Here is a 14,183-nt window from a genome sequence, read left to right on the forward strand (position 1 = left end):
AGATGGTGGAAGAAGAGAAAAAGGAGAAAACTCGAAGTGAATTAGAATGGTAGAATATTTCCTTAATATGTTAATGATTATGTATGTAAAATTACCACCAAAATGAAACAAAATAGTGATTCTATATATTTAGTGTTCACCAAAATGACTTTATCACTATTACTATTTAACATTGACCCAGAAGTCTGGCAAGTGAAACAGAGAAAAATTAAAAGATTAGTGACAACTGATTATTAAAGATAAAATATTAATTGTGCATTTGTAGACAATACGATTTTGAAAAAAATGGCTGAAAGTTATGAAATAAGATTATCGAGTTGGCCAATCTCATGACAAATATCCAAGACATATTCTTTATTATATACAAGTAAAAAACTCTTAGAATAGAAAATTATTCCAATGAGAGAAAAGGTATTGACCAACATAACAACAAATACATCAAACTCATATGAAAAATTAATAGTGAATATGAAATGATGAAGATTTAAAACTGTAGTAAAAGATACCAAGATGACTTGAACAAAAAGAGTGATGTAACTTATTCTTGGATAGAAATTTCAAATTTCTAAAAGTATTGCTCCTTTCAGATTTATCAATAAATAAAGAGCAATCAAAATATATATTCTGGAAAACATCCATAAAATTAATATTACCTTTTCAGTTTTTTACTGGAGAACATGCTTAAGAATCCACTATGGTGGAAAACATTTCATTCTTAAAAAAAGAAAAAGGGAAAGAAAAAATTTTCTTCTTCCTGTTATTGGTAGTTATAACGTTAGATATGTTTTTTTCCATGAGGTCAATAGGTACCTGAGTATATGATTGCAAGTGGAAACATAGAGGGCAGAAATCAGGTATTGGCGGTTTTTCCATTTTCATTTGTGTGTGAATTTTTAATATAAATGTGGGGACATAAAGCATTAATTCAAGGGGCGCCTGGGTAGCGCAGTCGTTAAAGCGTCTGCCTTCGGCTCAGGGCGTGATCCTGGTGTACCGGGATCGAGTCCCACATCAGGCTCCTCTGCTATGAGCCTGCTTCTTCCTCTCCCACTCCCCCTGCTGTGTTCCCTCTCTCGCTGGCTGTCTCTCTCTGTCAAATAAATAAATAAAATCTTTAAAAAAAAAAAAAAAAAAGCATTAATTCAAGTCCGAATGTTTCAGTGAACACGTTTCAGCAATTCAACGTTATAACAATTATAAATAAACCTGCTAACTTTTCTGGACAATGCCAGCATTTGGATTTTCTTAAAACAAGTAAATTTCTTATTGACAGCAACTAAATGGTGTTTGAGGTATTGTTATCATGCAGTAGATTCCATCCATTCACTATGCTTTTCTAACTGAGTTGTTCTACATGCAAGTACATGTTTTGAATGGTGTCTGTCTTCTGTGCTGTTCCTGTAAGTTTGCCATCAAAATACATTAAAGTATAAAATAAGAAAGTAGGAAAATTCAATTATTTTTATACGTAATTCCATGCTGATTCTGGCTAAGAAGCAGCCAAGTTTCACTAACATCACATGTATTTCCTACAATTTTCTAGAGTAAACATGTGTTATTTCTGGTATTTAAAAATAAGTTCAAATAATAAATAAAAGTTAACATCTGAGGTGTGCTCTGTTTTGTAATCATGTCATCCTTTTTCTCCAGACCATTACATATTTCATTCGATGAGAAATCTGTGAAGGCTTTCTCAAGATAATAAGGTTGACACTTAAGGAATTTATGATCTAGTCCTAATCCTCTCTCTTACTCTGATGGTGAAAATATCCTTACTCATTCACTAAAATTATGTTTTACATATGAAAAAATTTAATTGCACACTTAATAAGAAAAATGCATATGGGGCGCCTGGGTGGCTCAGTCGTTAAGCGTCTGCCTTCGGTTCAGGGCGTGATCCCAGCGTTCTGGGATGTAGCCCCACATCAGGCTCCTCTGCTGGGAGCCTGCTTCTTCCTCTCCCACTCCCCCTGCTTGTGTTCCCTTTCTCGCTGGCTGTGTCTCTCTCTATCAAATAAATAAAATAAATCTTTAAAAAAAATGCATATAACAAATATTTTGAGTGTGACAAATATTCCACTGGTGAGACTGTGGGGGAACAGGGAATGCATACACAACTGGAGGAACTGAAAGATGATGAAATCCCCAAAGAGAATTTTGCAAAATGACATATGCATTACTCTTTGACCCCGAAATTCTACTTTTAGGAAATTATCCTCAAAGTAGAGTGACACACAGACCAAAAAAAAAAAAAGAAGAAGAAGAAGAAAGAAAGAAAGAAAGAAAGAAAGAAAGAAAGAAAGAAAGAAAGAAAGAAAAAAAGGAAGAAAAAGACCATGTGCATAAGGCCATTCCTAACAGCATTATCGGTTCTTTACAATAAGAAAAGCAGCAGTAACTCAAATGTACATCGATAACTGACTAGTTGAATAAACCTTGTAAATTCATATAATGAAGTAATATGCCACTTAAAAGCAATGAGAAAGAGCCCATTGTCTATGTAGTTATAGGTCATCTTCAAGAGATATTATTAAATGAAAACAGCAAGAAGGAGAACAATGTTTATAATAGGCGCCTTCTACTTAGGAAAGTGTAGGGAGTTTAAGTACAGACATACATACATACATATGGGTACTTTTCTTAGATCTTTTTAAAAGAAATAATTATAGGATAAACCACAACTAATAAAAATGAAGGAAAGGGACAGAGAATATCATGAAAGCTAGATTTGCATTATAGTTTTGATTTTAGACATATAAATATTTTTATATGTCAAAATTAAAAAAGCAAGTCTGAAAAAAACAGGACCAAATTGAAGTAAATAACCTTAAACAATACCAGTTTTGCAGTATAAGCACCCAGACAAGAATTATTTTAAGTGATATTAAAATAGAGTGTTTGACTGTACCTCCCTGGCAAGATAGATCGTAACAAAAAAATGAGAGAATTGTGAATTTACTGAATATTTGCCAATAAGAGGTAAGATACTGAGAAAAGTCCAGACATATTTTGATTTATCTGGCAGATTGGCATGATTGAATTTTCTGAGTATTTTAGGGGAACCAGGGCTTGCAAGTTAAGTCAAATTATAGAAAGATGTTTTCACACATTTCATTTTTTTTTCCTATGAAAATCTGATTCTGCTGCCATTTGCAATGCAATCCTTCAAAATCATAAAAGACTAAGATGTTATTACCACATGTGCTTCATTCTAGCCCTGCTGGGATAATTTATTAGGAAATATGTTCATAGCAGTGACTCTACTACAAGACTTGTGATAGAACAAAACACTTCATTATTTTCAGGACTACTAAAGTGTCCTACAGTATAGCAAAAAACCGAAAAAATACAACATTATTTATTGCAAATTTGCTCACCAATTATAACGTGGTGGGCTTTCCCCCATACCACCAAGCAAGTGGACACACGTGGAGGTCCTATAATTCAACTCAATTCTGACACTATGTGCCCTGAGATATTGTCAGATCCCACAAGATTGCCTCCACTCCAGATGCTAACTGCAAGCCAGGGTTCTTACCTATGCTTCTGATTGACTTGCCGTAAATCAAAGGTTGCATGGATCCCCTTCTTGGGTTCCATTAACTTGTTAGAGTGGTTCACTGAACTCAGGAAATCAGTTTACTTACTAGATACTGGTTTATTACAAAGGATATTAAAGGATACATGTCAACAGCCAGATGAAGAGGTACATATGGCGGGGTCCCATACAAATGATCTTCTATTCCTGTGGCATTTGGTGTTAGGGCCAGGCACAGTGGCAGGTGGAAACTTTTTTTTTTTTAAGACTTTTTATTTATTTATTTGACAGAGATAGAGACAGCCAGCGAGAGAGGGAACACAAGTAGGGGGAGTGGGAGAGGAAGAAGCAGGCTCATAGCGGAGGAGCCTGATGTGGGGCTCGATCCCAGAACGCTGGGATCAGGCCCTGAGCAGAAGGCAGACGCTTAACCGCTGGGCCTCCCAGGCGCCCCAGGTGGAAACTTTCTGATTTACTATCCTGAAGTTCTCAAACTCCTCCCTTTTGAGTTTTTACAGGGACTTCACCCCACACGCATGCTTGATTAAATCACGGGCCATTGATGGATTCAACCTTGAGCCTGTCACCCTCCCCGGAAATCATGGGGTGGGACTGAAAGTTCTACCCTTCATTTCACCGGTTGGTTCCCCTGGCAACCACCGGCACCCCCACCCAGCCCTGGCCCAGGGGATTTCCAAAAATCACTTTATTAACATAAACTCTGTCTTGCAAGTCCTGGTTGAAAGAGACTTGTTATGAATAACAAGACACCCATTTCACCTTTCCGGCTCTGAAGTGACTAGATTTCAGGAAGTGAGGATAAAAGACCAAATGTTTTACCAAAATATGTTCCCATTGCATTTATCACTTAAGAAATTCCAAAGAATTTAGTTTCTGTAAGCCAGAACTGTAGATGGAAGACCAAAATATATATTATATATATTTATTATAAGCCACAATATCACACTTGAAAATAGTATTCATGAAAAATGTGCTTCAAAAAACTGAAAGTTTCTAAAGACACTTCCAGTTTCTAGTAATGACTGGGTACTCTAGTCATAAAAATCTGAAAGATATTAAAAGCTAACTAAAAATTGTAAAATTCTTAAATATAACAGTAAGGGAACTTCAGTCATACTTAAGATCACCATTAATAGTAAAATTGCCAATCAGGTAAGCAATTTTGAGTCCTAGAGCATTTCACACTATAGATAACTATAGATAACTCATGCCTCTTTGAAATGCTCATTTTTAACCTCATTCATGGTAGTCCTGTTGCTTTCCTGACTACTTTACTATTTCTTTGGACCTCTCTCTCTCTCCAGTCTTTCCTTGAAGTTCTATTTTAGGCTTTCTTCTTTTTACAATTGCTATTTTCTTAATATGCTGAATATATTAACATTTATTTAAATGTGGGTGAAGCTCACATTATCTCAAGCAGTCCTCTCTCCTTGAAGAGGAAATTACCAAGAGCAAGCCAGGCTGGAAGGCCCCGGTAGATGGGAAGTTACTAACCATTAACTAGAGATAACCAGAAACCCCACTGGGAGCAAGAGATAACCAGCCATTTCTGCTTCTGTAACTAGGCTTCCCGCCTAAAGCAACCCCCCCCATCCCAGTTTAAACCCACCTACCAGCAGTCAGCATAGCCCTTGGAACCTGACCCCCTGCACTCCCTTATAAAACCCTTTATCACTCCGCTGCCCTGGGGCCCAGAATTTCGAGTAAGAGCTCATCTGGATCCACCTGTGTAAAAGAAATCTGAGCTCTCCTGCTTCTCCAAGTGTTACTTGGTATCTCGCCGGTCTGATTTTTATTTTTCTGCAACATCCTAACATCCAGAGCAACCTTTTATCTACGCAATTAAACAGTTTTCTCTGATTAATCCAAAGGGACACCAAACTAAATAAAGACAAGTTTATTATACCAACTTCTATTTTTTCCGTGTAGAACTATGAGAAGCATTGTTCCCTACCTCGATTTTACCCCCTCCTCTAGCATGCCAAGTAATACCTACTTTAGGAACTTTATTCTATTCTCGTGTATCTTATCACATTCTCCGCTTTAGTTTATTTCTAAGTCCTAATCATCTCTCACCACTAATAATGCAGTTTTGCATACCTCCTCCATCCTAACTCCCATTTGTTAGATTAATCTTTCTCTAAAAAATCAGAAAATTTCAAATCCCTTATTAATGTATTTCATTAGATAGAACTTAATTTTTAGCAAGTTTTATAAGGATTTAGCTATGTACCATGATATCAATACACATAGAATGATGCCCAAGTGTATTAAATTATATAAATGTCCATAATCGGGACACAGGGTCCTCTTACTCTTAATGTCTTTATGCTATTTGCATAGTAAACCATCAGTTTGAGATAACTCACACCTCTCTAATCTTTTCAGCTATTCCCTATTTTCTATCCTATATACTACTCTAAGTGTAAAATAGTTTTGATTTTGGGGTGCCAGGCTAGCTCATTCGAAGAGCATGTGACTCTTGATTTCAGGGTTTTGAGTTCTAGCCCCACATTGGGTGTAGAGATTACTAAAAAATAAATAAACTTAAAAAAAATAGTTTTTTGTCTTCCATCCTTTGGTCTCCTCTCCCGGAGCATTCTGCTTATCTGGCATATAAAGCTTTCAATCATATAAGAAAGAAACAAATCCCCAGTGCTATTATGTACCACACTGCTTTGTAAAATAAATTCCTACATGCTTAATTTCCTAAGGCCCACCAAACAGATATCTTACCTCCAAGCCTTTGCCTATGCTGTTCCTTGCAACTCTAATACTATACTTTATATTTGCCTGATTAATTCCTAATCATCCTTCCAAACCTAGTGAAGGTGATTTAATGTTAGTGGAACATACCAAAATCATGTGGCCAATCAGAATAAACTTGTCACATTATTAATTAATGCTTGAGAAAAGATACATAGTGATGATCTCTTGCAACAGCAACAGAAAGAAAAAAAACTTTACTATACTTCATTTTCAATTTTAAATACAGAAAGAAGATTTTTAAATATTTCAATTTTGCACATCTACCTTCCAACCATCCCAATTCAGGCAAGCTATTTGTTGATTATAAACCAATACATAGATACAATTTTGTTGCTATTATTTGAGTTCTTAAGAATGGGAAATATATAGGGGCGCCTGGGTGGCACAGCGGTTAAGCATCTGCCTTCGGCTCAGGGCGTGATCCCGGCGTTATGGGATCGAGCCCCACATCAGGCTCTTCTGCTATGAGCCTGCTTCTTCCTTTCCCACTCCCCCTGCTTGTGTTCCCTCTCTCGCTGGCTGTCTCTATCTCTGTCAAATAAATAAAATAAATAAAATCTTTAAAAAGAAAAGAATGGGAAATATAGAACATGCATTTAAGTTCAGTCCACAAAATATTTGCTATATGTTTGCCATACACAGATCTAGTAGGGTCCTTTAGAAATACTTGTTTCCCAAAGAACGGTTTTGAAGACAGAAGAAAGACACTGACTCAAGGTATTGTGAAATTTGGGGGAATTAGCACAGAGGACGTCTTTGATGACTCAATCTTTTTCTCACACCAAATAGCTTCATTTTGTCTGCGGAAATTCCCTTACAGTATGCATACAATTTAGAATAAGCAGAGAGAAGAATGAGTATTTAAGGCCAGATTAAAGGGGAATATGATAATAAATAAACAAATTTTTGCAAATGAATTTGTATTGCTTTCAAAAACAGTAAGTGAACAAAATAAATTTTCTTTGGGGTATTTGTTAGTTTGTATAAATATAAGAGATTGGAAAGAACGGTTTTCTTTTTCTTTTTTTTACACATTAGAAATATTTATATTAAGTTTTCTATTTAACATCTCATTCTCAATAGGTCAAATATTTACCGTGGATATATTTTACAGAAAACTTTTGCAGTTTTCCCCTGAAAGCTATATCTATAATCTTCATTTCTCCCTTTACAGCTATTGCAAGTCATACACTTTACATATCTTAAGTAGCATCTTCTGCTTTACACTCTTTAGTCCCATGTTAAGAGTCATGGACTTCACATAGATATAAAATCCAAGGAGTCTATCCTACCCATGACTGCTTTAGTGGAGCTTGGAAAAATTTTTCAGCATAAGAAAAAATATTTTTTCTAAGGAGTTGGGTGATAATAAAATTTTTTAATGATATTAAGTTTTAGTGAAGTGACAGAACAAAACTGATGTCAGAAAAAGTAGAAACATATTTCCCATGGTTAGCTTTCATTTTAGACTTTAGCTTTTGTCCTTAAATCAAGACTAGACTTCCTATTTTCCAAAGGAATAGAATAAAAGAAAAAGGTGGAAGAAGACAAAGTGTGAAGAATTACTGATGAGAAAGGTGATTACAAAGCCAACCTGAAATTTAAATCACAGCTAAGGATAGAAGCATAAGAAGTCAAGTTTCTGAACTTTGCTGAGGACCTGCAAAGGTAAGAAATAAGATCCGAAAAATTCTGTAGTACAATAGTAAATTAAATGGACAAAGATTCCCACCCTCTGTATCTTTAAACATTAAACATACATCCTCCCAGTGTATCAATCATGATTAATTATTTTCTATGGTGTTCTTTGAAAAGAAATGCTTGATGTTGCCTCTTCTCTAATATTTTAATTTTCTCATTTAGATTCGAATGTAAAGTTTAGCTTCATGTATAATTCAAAACCAGGAACTATGTCTAATTTTACACCTTAATTGCTAGAATTCTATGCATGTTGTGATTTTTAAGCATTACATCAAAGGGTGGAGTAGCAGGTGACGTTAATGAAAAGATTTCATTTGTCTAGCACGTGACATTAAAACTAATGAATCATCGAACTTTACATCAGAAACCAGGGATGTACTGTATGGTGACTAACATAATATAATTAAAAAAATTAAAATAAAAAAAAGAATTTAAAAAATGAAGTTTTAGATATTTTCTTCTTGTAAGTCTTACATGAATCTTATGATTTGCGTGGTTTATCATAATCATTCTCATAGTTAAAGGGAAGAAACTGAGTTTCACAATTTAGGTTTTATGCCCCAGATTGTATTTAATACATGATGAAGCCAAGATATGGCTTACGATTCAGTGTTCTGTCTTTTTGCCACTTTACTGCATTACTATAGAATTTACAGAATGGGAGTAACTGGAGCATAATAACTACATACCATTCCATGATGCCATTTATTCAATAGAAGTGAGGATGGTTATGAAAGGAAAAAAAAAGTCTGTTAAGAAAGTATTTGTTTAGAAGGTTGTAAGACTCGGTTGAGATCTGAACTCAGTAAAATGATCTTGTATCTCCTGGCTTATTGTTATTGGTTACAAAATGTCCATACTTAGTAGAAAGAATAGAGGTTAACATAGACTAAAAACCTCAGTAATAATGTAAGTGCACAAGATTAGTTTCAGGGATATTTCAGGTGAAAGAAAGGTAGGTAAAGCCTTAGAGTCAGTCTGGAAAGCACTTCATTGCTGTCTCTACTTCTCAATATTATTTTACTCATTTGCATACCAATTTTGTATTCAGCCTTTATCACTAGACTGAAACTGGCCTTTCAAATGGCATCAATGATTTCCAGATTGGCAAATCCATGTCTATTTGTGTCTGCAGTACATTTACCTAATTTTATAAGGTGTTATTGATCAAACAATCTGTGAATCTCTTCTTTATTATCACACTTTATGGGTTTTCTTTCATTTTCTTTCGTTTCAATTATTTTGCATTCTCCTTTTTTGGCCTTTCAAATTGTGTGGCTCGGAGTTTTAACATATTCTTTGCACTTTTTATTACGTATTTTCTCTTGAAGGACTTATCTTTGTTCATGGTTTTATTTATTTTTATTTTTAAAGATTTTATTTTATTTATTTATTTGACAGAGAGACAGTGAGAGAGGGAACACAAGCAGGGGGAGTGGGAGAGGGAGAAGCATGTTTCCAGCCAAGCAGGGAGCCCGATGTGGGGCTCAATCCCAGGACCTTGGGATCATGACCTGAGCCAAAGGCAGACGCTTAATGACTGAGCCACCCAGGCGCCCGACATCTTTGTACATGGTTTTAAATACAAAATACAGACAGCACTCAAATCTTTATTTTTTAGCCAAAAATAAATAAGCCAGAGTAACAGACCCAGATGAGGCATACATTGCTTCTGAAATGCAAAGAGGCCCATTAAGCCTTCTGCCTCTTTTTTCATTGTAGGAAAGGCCATATGCAGTGATTAATCATATCTCAAAAGAGATATTTTAATATGCCCTTCACCAGTGGGCCCCTAGAAATTTCACTGAGGAAGAAGGCCCCTGAATTTTTGTCAAATTTTGTCTGAAATTTGTCAAACTCTCTGACACACAAATGTCTTACCAATAAATCTAGAGTAATTGCTACTTCTTGCTCATTAGGTCCAGTCCGCATAATGTCATTAATGTAATAGACCATGTGGAAAGGAAATTAATCGATATTTCTGCAGACTAAATTATGACGTGGCCCTTGTGAATTGATATGCCCCCGAGGTAGAACAATGAAAGTGCATTACTGGCTCCGTCAGCTGAAAGAAGGTTGCTTGTGATTGGTCTTATTGACAGGGATGGAGAAAAAGGCATTTGCCAGATCAATAGTTGCAGGTACCAGGGGATGTACTGAATTTGCTGAAGCAATGAAACCGCATCTGGTACAGCAACTGCAATTGGCATACTCATCACCGCATGGTTACAATAACCTACAGTCACTCTCTAAGATCCATCCATCTTCTTCACAGGCCAAATAGGAAGAATGAGATGGGAATTACCACCCCTGCAATTTTCCATTTCTTGATAATGGCTGCCCCTAATTTCTGCAATTCCTCCAAGAATGTGATATTGCTTTTGGTTTACTATTTCCTAGATATATGCACTTCTGGGAGCTTCCACTAGGGCTTTCCCACTGTAATAGCACTCACTCCACAGGTCTGGGAACCTATATAGGGATTCTGCCAGCTGCTGAGTATATCTATTCCAATTGTACAGTCTAGAAAAGGAAAATAACCATTGGGTGGGTTTGGAGACCCACCAAGCCCACTGCAAGAGGGCTCTGAGCTAAACTCCATTGATCACCTTATCTCCATAAGCCTCTACTCTGATAGGTGGGTGACAGGGACATCTTGGATCTCCTGGAATTAGTTCCAAGCCAGTGTCCAATAGTCTTTGAAAATTCTGATTATTTCCTTTTATGCAGTGCACGGTTAACCTGGTAAAAGGCTGTACGTCTCACTGAGAAAGGTTGGGGGAAAGATTAACAGTACAAATTTTAGTCAGTGTACCAAAATCCTTCCTCATGGGGACCCAGCCTCCCCTTCGTTCTGGCTCTGTAAACTGGCTTAAGTCTGAGAATAGACTGAGAAACATGGCTTATGCTTCATGGTTCAGGTTAGACTTTTGTTCACTTGATCTAGAACTTTTTTGCTTATACTGATCAAATGAGGACGTAGTAGCCTTCCTATCTGTTTCACTTCTGGGAACACCATAAGTAATTGGCCAATGCCACAGGTCCATGTGAGTCAGAGTATTCTGACGGCTGGTTTGGCTCTGCTGTCCATTATAGTAACCACATTCATCTTGCCTTTGCAGTTGAACACTGCCTTGGCTACTACCACCTGGGATCCAATTACCCCCATTGCATCTAGGTTTCCCAATTCAGTGACTGCAGTTCTTATTGTAAATAAGTCTAGTCCACAGAAAAGAGTGATCTCAGAGTTCTTCAAGGATGCTGGGGGCTTCCCTCACAAATTTATTTCTCATGGTGAAAGGTATGCCTTCTGGACCCTCCCAGTGCGGGTGAGTAGGTTTTAAATAACAAATCCACTCTAACATTCCATTCTCCTTCAGCTTTTCAATCTCTTTCTCTACATTAAACCAAAACAGTTCTAGTATTTCCGATTTGCTCATGATGCACCATCTTTTGGTTCAAGTTTTAGTCAACCAACCAACCAAATTGTTAGAGCCCTTTCTAACACCCCAAACTGCAATTTTAGGTGCAGAATCTCTGCTTACTGAGCTCATATTAACAAATTTGGCCTGACCCAAAGTCATGTTCCTTTCACCTAATGGTGAAATCCCACATCCTTAGTATTCATTCCCACACATGCTCCCTAGATTTCTGTCTGTATAAATAAGAAAACTCGAGTAGTTCTTTTGAAGTATAGCTCACCTCCTCATGGATCACACTTTGTACATCCACGTTTTGGGGTCTTCTGGGACTTGAGTCTTGTTGTAAGATTAGAAGTAAAGGGGAGCAAAAGGGAGGTCCTGAAGATATTCAGAATTGTCTTGCTGAGCAAGACAGGGAGTCCATGCAGTTTCCTCAGCAATGCAGGTTTAAGCTTCTCAGAAGGGAATAGAGGGGCTATTCTCACTGGGGGTGAAAGGCTGCTCCATTTGGGAATGGGGAGATCTCATCCAGTGTCAAAAAAGACCCATCAGAATTTAGAGGCTCAATATTCCCAGCTTCATCAGGATCTTCCCACATGTCCCCATTCCAACTTTCAGGACCCCATTCCTCCCCAGCCAATGCTCTCCCTTGAATAGTAGATACTCTATGAGACTGGGAGTTCAATTTCTGTAGTAATTCAAATGATCATAGGATGAGATTCTAGGTTTGATTTTCAGCAATCCCAACACTGTAGCCAGGGAATATAAGCGTGTCTTTCACAGCATACATAAAGTTTTTAGATCATTTATGCAGCACTGGAGCTGGGGGTTCAAAACCCTGAGCTCATCCTTTTCTTTCCCAACTTTGTCCAGTAGAAACAACCAGCCAGTGTCCTTATTATCTGTTAGTTTGCCAAAAATGTTTGAAAGTATCATAGTCACCCAGCTTCTTGCTTTTTTTTTTCTTTCAAGATTTTATTTAAATTCTAGTTAGTTAACATATAGTGTAGTATAGTTTCAGGAGTAGAATTTAGTGATTCATCACTTGCATGTAACACCCAGTGCTCGTTACAACAACTGCCCTCCTTAATGCCCATCATCCATTTATCCCATCCCCCCACCCACCTCCCCTCCAGCAACCCTCGGTTTGTTCCCTATTGCTAAGAGTCTCTTATGGTTTTTGCTTTTTTAAGTGGTTGATTATGAGTACCCAGGGTGATGTTTTGCATATCTCTTGCCAGATCACACCATGGACCATAAATACCCTCCTTATTACTACTTGGGTGAGCCTGGCACCTGGGTCCATGACAGCAGGCTGGAGCCTGGGTCTGTGGAAGTAGGTCAGGAGTCTGCATGCATGGGAGCTGCATTGGAATGAAGTCAGCCTGACACCAGAGTTCCTGACAAAGTCAGATGCTCTCCTCTCTCCTTCCTCCATGGAAAAACTCCCAGGTGGAGGGGGTCTCTCTGAGTACACACTTCCTGGGCATGGGGAGGGCTGATGCGTACAAAGCGAGACTATCCTTCTTACTCCCATCAGTGCGTCATTTCTTATTTCCATGCTTCCCCCAGTTGCTATAATCTCTCACCTGGATTCTATAACTCTTGTGAAGGTGTTTTTATATGTGGATGGTTGTCAATTTAGTGTTTCTGTGAAGGGACAAAAAAAGCCTCCTATTCTGCCATCCTGCTGATGTCTCTTCCTCAATTAAATTCTTTTCTTTTAGATTTACTTATTTATTTGAAAGAGAGAGAAAGGGAGGAGGGGCAGAGAGAGAAAATCTTTAAGCAGACTCCTCCATGCCGAGCATGGAGTCCAACACAAGACTTGATCCCACGACCCATGAAAGCGTGACCTGAGCCGAAACCAAGAGTTGGATGCTCAACCTACTGAGCCACCCAGGTGCCCCCTCAGTTAAATTCTTAAGGAAAGATTTTTTTCTAAAATATTTTAAGCTCACAAATCTTGTAGTTTGGGCACCTGTCATAGATTAACTAGTACTAACATGAAGCTGAAACTAAAAATTGCTTGCCGTGTTGTTTCTCTTTCTTTCGTTCCTTATCTCAAATAAGGGTGTTTCGGTTATGTGTCATGTCTGCTAGGTGCCAAATGGTTTAAAATGAAATATTCATGAGTTCTAAGAACATCTTTTTTTTCTTTTTTTGGAAATACAAGGATATAGTGAAATTAGGGATTAAATCACAAGTTGCTGTAGTAATGTTTTATAAATGTACTGGTATTCTCTTGTGGGGGATGCATTTTGTCAGTATCCTGTTTCTTTTCCTAGTAGAAGACCCACTTCTCAGCTGTTGAAGATTGATCCTATGTTCTAGATACCAACCCTTCCCTCCACCTGGATCAGGATATAGTCAAAACACAAATGAAGATATTTTTGTAGCTTTTTGGATACTTCAGTGTTTCCATAGGTCTGCAGGCTTGTTTTGATAGAGAAAGGAAGTTCATACTAAATTTCAGTGTGTCATCATTTTTTTGGAACCATTTCTAATGGTGTCTTATTTGGGCCATGAAATTACTTGAGCAACTTCACTAACTCTGTTGATTTTGAATGGCCTAAGCACAGTGTTGCCTTGAAGTAAATAAATAAATAAATAAATAAATAAATAAAGTAATGACATGATTAATTTCAGAGGCTTCAGCACATACATAAGTAGCATCGCACCTTAGGGGAAACTGTTTACAGAATCAGTCATGAAAAGTTTTGTGAAGGGCA

The sequence above is a fragment of the Ursus maritimus genome, unplaced genomic scaffold (genome assembly GCF_017311325.1).
Source record: "Ursus maritimus isolate PB19 unplaced genomic scaffold, ASM1731132v1 scaffold_26, whole genome shotgun sequence".
NCBI classification, from domain to species: Eukaryota; Metazoa; Chordata; class Mammalia; order Carnivora; family Ursidae; genus Ursus; species Ursus maritimus.